The sequence below is a fragment of the Scophthalmus maximus genome, chromosome 16 (genome assembly GCF_022379125.1).
Source record: "Scophthalmus maximus strain ysfricsl-2021 chromosome 16, ASM2237912v1, whole genome shotgun sequence".
Taxonomy (NCBI): Eukaryota; Metazoa; Chordata; class Actinopteri; order Pleuronectiformes; family Scophthalmidae; genus Scophthalmus; species Scophthalmus maximus.
Window position 1 is genome coordinate 11,474,888 of NC_061530.1, and position 7,315 is coordinate 11,482,202.

Sequence of the window (7,315 nt, forward strand, 5' to 3'; positions counted from 1 at the left end):
ACCCTCCAGTGGGCGAGGAGAAGAGACTGACGACACTTGAGGAGTTCAAACAGAGAAGGACTCAGGAGTGAGTGTGTGATAAGGAGCAGAAATAAAGGGTTAGGTCGTGTTGAAAGGGATCGTACACATTTAAGATGAGATAAATGGGCTGACTAAACCTGTTGTGTTGCAAGGTTTGCTAGAGAAACTCAAAACACAACGAGATGACCAACAACTGACCCGATTTTGTGACACATTATATAGCAACTTGTGGTGTCACACCAATCTTTCAGTCATCACCCCTCTCACCCACATTAAGAGCAGGATCAACAAGTATTGGCATGTCATTTTTGCGGTCTCTTTTTAGTATGCATCACTTGATGCTACACTAGATGTGCCAGGACGACCTGGTGCTTTATTTGCACCAGGTCAATCAACGGATTCTAATAAATCCCATTGGCAGCCATTCTTTATGGCCCAAACAATGGTTTTGTGAATGATGTTAATTTTATAACTACATGTTGTCCAGTACTGTGTGTGGCGGAGTTAATTTATTACCTTTTGCACATTTGTATGGATAATGTGAAGTTAGAGCCAGCCCGGGAAGTAATTTAGCTTAGCTTAGCATAAAGACTGGAAAAGGGAGGAAGAAGCTGTGCCCATGGGCCTGTCCAAACCCACCCATTCTACATTTCTACAATTGGTGTCAAAAAACCACCACAAAAATGACAATTCACCCCATAAAAGTGGAGTTCTGCACAGCCTGACATCTAAGTCGGGCTAACTGTGTGCTACTATAGCTTTATATTTATCATTAAAAGACATGAGTGGTATCAATCATCTCCATCTGTCTGAAAAAAAGTAAAGATTCCGACAAAATATTGTGTAATCTTGCGCAGTGTTATCAGCAAACAAAAAGTAAACGTATTAAAAATAAATACTTTTCATTTGATCATGCTGGAACTTGGTGTAGAGTATAATCTAAGAATAGTTCAGATTTTATGAGCCGATCACATAGTTGAGTATAATGTTCATCAGCCACAGGATGTGTCAAAAATACATGGTAAAAAGTAAAGTAACATTTGAGCTTCAGTTAAATTACACAAGCTCAATATTGTACTTGAGTAAATGCACCACTACTGCTTGGTTTACCAAGTGGAGCCCTGATGGCCCTGAGATCCTATTTGTAGCACAAGTACTGTTGAAAGCCAGACTTGCTTTACATGGTCAGCTGGCCCAGGTCAGGAACAGTGTACTTTTACAACATTAGCAGTGTGTAGCGGCGTCTGCCTCCTATTTCCTGGCATCTCGTGGCAAATATTCAAGTCTCGGGCGCGTCTTCATTACCTGTCGCCATGTCGTCCTTCATTTTTCAGAAATGTGCTTGCGCCAACAGCCGGAGCTTCTGTGGAGACAATCCCCTGCTGCTGCGGGGTCAAAGCGTGATTCTGTGAAAGGGGCCAGGCATGTCAGTGTGCAGGGCCCACCAGACGGGTGTTTTCTGTAGCTGAAGGGGTTGAAATGTCTCAAGGAAAAAATAGTGGTGAAAGAGAGGGCAAGAGAGATGACTATCACCTACTCTGCCATAGGCACACGGGAATGCAATATAGTGAAACATAACCACGTATATTTACTCTCAAGTGCTGGACTATAGCACATTTTTTGCTAATTGTAATTAGGTATTTCCATGTTATACTTGCACTTTTTACTCCACATTGTACAGATGCAGCTTGTATTAATTAGATCAAATTGTAAATAGGATTTATTGATAGATTAAAGTGCTCAAAATGACAAGGTATAAATGAATCATTAGTGTGACAATACTGCCATATTTTCACATAATACAGGATTTTTTTTACATGTATTGGAGGATTTTTATTGGATCTTATTACTTTTACTTGAGCGAAGGGCCTGGAAACGTATTCCAACAATTGTAACAATGTACTATTTAAAAGTGATTAGTAACTTTGAAAAAGAGCAGTGAGGTGGTGAACAGTAAACCACACATTTGAGCAGGGAGAATAATATAAAATAAGCATGATACAGAAGAAATCCAAAAGAATGTTAAGAGCAGGTGAGTGTGTATGTACAAACATGGAAGAGTGTGTGCTCGAGTGTGTGTGGGTAAAGAAAGAAGGAAGGGGAAGGGCGGTGTGAATATTAAGTTTCACAAAGAGCAATTTGACCAGTTTAGCTCCTCAAAAAATATCTGACAGTGACGAGACAAAGATATATTTACAATATAAAAATACATCGGCCCCAGTCGACATCCTGTGTATCTGATGCGACTCGTCGGTCATTTGTCCAGAATCTGTGAAGATACCGTTTAATGGAGAGTGTGCGAGCAGACATAAATATAGCTGAAATATGCCTTACATGGAATTCTAGCGGAGATGTCCATTTCAGGCGTGTATCATTTAACAGAGGAAAACAGAATAAACTGGATGGGAAGGTACAGGTATAGTTTGCTGCATCTGGAGCCTGGCGATGCTTACTGACACACCTTTTATCAAGTTAGCATATGGTCGTGCCGTTTTTTCACACCCTCTAGAAGACGACTTGACTGTCGCTGGTGACATTGTGTCATGGTGCAACAGATTCTAAACGTTTACAGCCGGCTTTAAAACCTACTCCACAATCTGATAAGGGAACTGTAATGCAGGGCAACTTCAAATGCGCTCTTGCGCTGGTAGGAAACTTCAGAAATGATTTGCAGGGGAGTACATTTTCCCCTACGGGAAATGAAATCTTTCGAACATCTGCTTAAATTATGGCCTTGTTTCACCAGATTTCATTGCATTAGCTGCGGGTATTGCAGTGGTTGAGGGCAGCTCTGCGAGCAACCCCCTGGGTGTTCACTGCTCCGAGCTACACCCGAATAACTGAAAAACTGTGAGTGTCGTGTGCTAAAAGACGAACATCTTTTTTTTTGACTTACAGTGAGGAACTGATACTTGCTGGCTGCTTCTTCAAAGTGGATACTGTAAGGGCTTAAATATAAAACATGGAATTTAACAGCAGGACAGTGTCTGTATACAGCAACAGTTTGGTAATTTATACTAATGACTGACCCTTTACTGCACTGTCTGGTGGGAAATATAGGTATCAGGTTGTGTATTATATAGTATTTGAATTAAGCTTTTTATTTTGTATATGACTGGCTTTATTGTATTTGTTCATTGTAAGGTTTCACTTGTAAGTCCCTTTTGCACCATAATTCTTTGCAGCACAACCTTGTAGAAAGAATTAGTGAGCTTCAGTGGCGTTGTTCAAATTAAAAAACGGTTTATATAATGAGTAACCTGCCATGACTAAACCTTTGTATTTTCTACTTCAAATAGGTTTCATAACCAATAGCAGAATCAGACCAGTCAGACAATATGTCAACTGGAGACCATGTTAAATTGTTCTAATGAACAACAACACTCCACTTCCCTCTTGTGGTTACAGCAAATGTTGTTCTGCACCCCCCCCCCCCTTGATATACCAGTTTTCAACAGACCTGTGCAGCAAGAGGTAAATGTGGACAATCATAAGTGAATTAGCATAGCTCAGGGAAAATGAAATAAATCAAATGTATTCCAATCATCAAAAGGCATATAATACTGAATAAACATGTATTATAACTCCGAGGATTTAGACAAAGTTAGAGCAATTCAGGGTCAATGTAGAAAAAAAAAACATGTTACTAGCAGTGTCCCTTAGTACATGAATGCAAAATTATATATGACACTATGGCTCCATCTTGTGGACATATGATGAAGTGCAATTACATTTACTGTTTAACTTCACTCAACTGTTGAGTGTTTTAATAATAATGACATGAAACATGAATGATACTCAAAATGTATAATAAAATATGTCAAGTAAAATGTATTGTATACTTTGGGGCTACATGTAGGCCTACATGTAAAAACAACAAATTTACTCAACATCTGCCAGACAAAACTGACTTTATTCACAACAATGATTATGGAGCATTTGAATTGTTTGTTGATCTATTATACAGAATTATTTAATTTATACTTCCCACAGAAAACAACAAAGGCAACACCTAGCACATTGCAGACTGACTTCAAGGCGTTTTTTTTTTCTTTCCGTCCTCAACTTTCGAGAAAGTACTGCAAGTGGGGGGATGTCTTAATCTGGCTTCATTTGTCAAATTTGTGATGTAGTCCTTCATGCTTTTGTGAGAGTAATAATAAGTGAAAATATTTCAAGTATATTTATTTAAATGTTGAGAAAAATATCCAGAAAAAATGTGCTTATTTCATGGCTTTAACAGTAAAAATAAATAAATAATAACATATATATATTCAGTAAGTAATACATAAGTGTTATTCATTCAACACTTGGTATGTGAGCAGTTATCACCTGATCTGTTGGGTTGTGGTGTGTAGTTCACAGGACCCAAGCAGCAGACATCCTACAGGGCAGGTAGGTGCAGATGGATATAAAAGGTTTACACTCTTGGTTGTCAGGCACGAAGAAAGTCAGGTCATAGAACGACTCGGATCTCAGAAAGCAAAACTCTGTCGAAGCTCAGCAACATGGACAAGAAACACCAGGGAACAGAGCGCGAACAAGACAGAGGGACTGGAAGTGGTGGCACAGGTGAGACACATTGAGGGGCGGGGCAGACAAACAAATAAAGCGGGAAACGAGACAAAGACCGGAAATGAGTGAAGTTGGAGACATGCGAAGTAATTAACTTCAAAATAAAACAGGAAACAGCATAAAACAGTCCAAAACAAAAGGAAATTGCAAGTCCAACCCAGTCAGTTACGACCTGCAACGAATCTTACACTGAATATTACTAAGATACTTTGATTTCATGTGTATTTGTCCAATTTGCTTTGACCCCCTTGTTTGTGCACTATGTGTTGAAAGGGCTACATATCACCAACACTGTTCTTCTCATTTTTTTAATACAAAGCAGCTCAAAGTAGAGACATGGTCCTTTAAAGTATTATCCATTAAATTTCAGTAGGCTACTATACTGACCCTCTCACAAAAACAAAACCCTCCCTGAGATCATAGACAATACTAAACAACCAATGTAAGATGAGTCTCTTCTTTCATTTCAATGATATGGTTGTTAAGTCTCTTTTGTTTTTATTATGAGGGGCAATTCTGAGGTAGTTTAGTTGTTAGTTTGTATTTCCATTTCATGCTTTATACTTCCTTTCCACCACATTTCAGGGGACATATTGTACTTTCTACTCTTCTACATTTCTTTAACAGTTTTAGATATTGGAGTTTCACTTTTACACAATGGATACAATATTTTAAAATACAACACACTGTAAGAGATGAAACCACGTTTCCAACCTTTTTGGATTAAGACGTCTTACAAAAAGTCGTGTGTAGGCAGAGTTAACGTAAAATGAAATAGTGACCTTTTCGCCCATCAACTTCTCACAGTTTAATTTATATAAATGTTCATAATGGTCCAATATGTCACCAAAAGGTTAAAAAAGAGAGAGTGCCACCTTTGACCACATGCATTAACTAACACTCAGCAGTAGTTACCACTTAGACGGGCAATGTTTCACTCCTGTAAGGAATCACAATATAAACTATAGTGAAAACACTGCCACAGCTTTGAAATAAGATGTATGCGTCATGTCAATTACATATTGACATTTAAATGACAGTGATATGTATATTCTATCATTAAGGGAATACTGGCTCACCTTAGTTGTTGAGAGAAAGAAACTAAACACCGTTGTTATACGGATGAGATTCAGTAGAGGGAGACAAAGACACTGTCTTCCTTACCCAGAGAATGAGAGCCTCTCACATCTCAACCAACAAACAGCAGTAAGCAACAGTGGGGGGAAAACAAACAAAAAAATATATGTCACTGTGATGTGAGTTACAATATGAGCCATTGGGATGGATAAGCATGTTTTATACAAATAACATGTTTCTCTGGTTTTGCTGTTTTCTTGAAATATCAAATAGTGTTGATGTTTCGCTTTAACTAAACTTTTTATTGCACTGTGTAAGTCATCCCTGTGACGAGGTGATATTTACGCACGCTATAGAAATGATATGACAAAAATCGAAATCATTCGTCCTTATCCTTCTCCTTTTGAAATTCTCGGGTAATCTTGGTAGTATACGTATGTGATTTTCTTCAACACACCTTGAAGGCATCTGTGGTGGTGGTCGCGAAATATGAGCAGCCATTTCATTGCATTACATTAAATTCATGTAGCTTTTGTCCAAAGCAACTTACAATAAGCGCATTAAACCCTGAAGATATTGCTCCAAAAAGATCAAGAATCATAAGAGGGTACATAAAAAATTATCAAATATGGACTAACTTCACTGCACCTCATCAGAGGCACCTTCAGGTTAGAGTCTGGTTCTTTTGGCTTAGTGCAAGTTGTGCCTCAAAAAAAAGAGCATTAATAAATCTATTTCTTATTGTAAATTAAGTGAGTATGAGTTTTGTCCTGCATCTTCTGTTTTGTATTTCCTAAGGTCCTCTCCTCCATTCATGCTCCCTCATTGGCCTCATTTGGCTTCTCACATGTGATCTTGTTTATTGCCTTCGGGATTTGCTTTCATGTCACCAGCCAAATCCTCTGCCCCCCCCCCCCCCCCCCCCCCCCCCCCCCCTGCCACTGCTTAGTGTTAACAGTGGAGGGTGAAGAATGAAATATCCAGAGCAGCTGCAGGTATGGAAGACATTGAATGCTTCACATGACATTGATGGATTAAGGTTCCCGCGGTGTTAACTTGTATTTATAAATCATGACCTCTCAACTGAGGATAACACAAAGCAATGCAGCCTGAAAAAGTCTTGTGTCTTGTCTCACCTCTTAGCGGGTACACTAGCCTAGCAGTTGGTGAAAACTGAAGCGTATTCTTTCTTTTGCTCCTTTTCCCTTAATTGGTTAGCTTGAAAAGGATCAAATTTGTTACATTAGGGATTTGGGAAGTTTGCAGATGTTGAGATACTGTACCTTGGATCTTTAGGTGTTTGTGTTTGTGTTAATGTATATTCATAGTCATTCAAAAAAGTGAATGGACTGTAATGTGGTTCCATGAACTACACTGGACCATGGTCATATTGGTAGATATTTGGCAAATTTAAATTTTAAACATTAATAACTCTCTCTTCATTAATCTCAGTTGTGTAATCTCTATAACCTTAAGCATAAATACAATCAATCACATGTCATTCTTCTTAATTGTTACTACTGATGAGAGCAATGCAAGACGGCTGCCATTTTCATTTTTAATTAACTTCTGTTCAAAATCTTCGAGATTCATGATGACGTTCAAACTTCAAGTATTTTCAATTAGATGAAGTTACACAGAG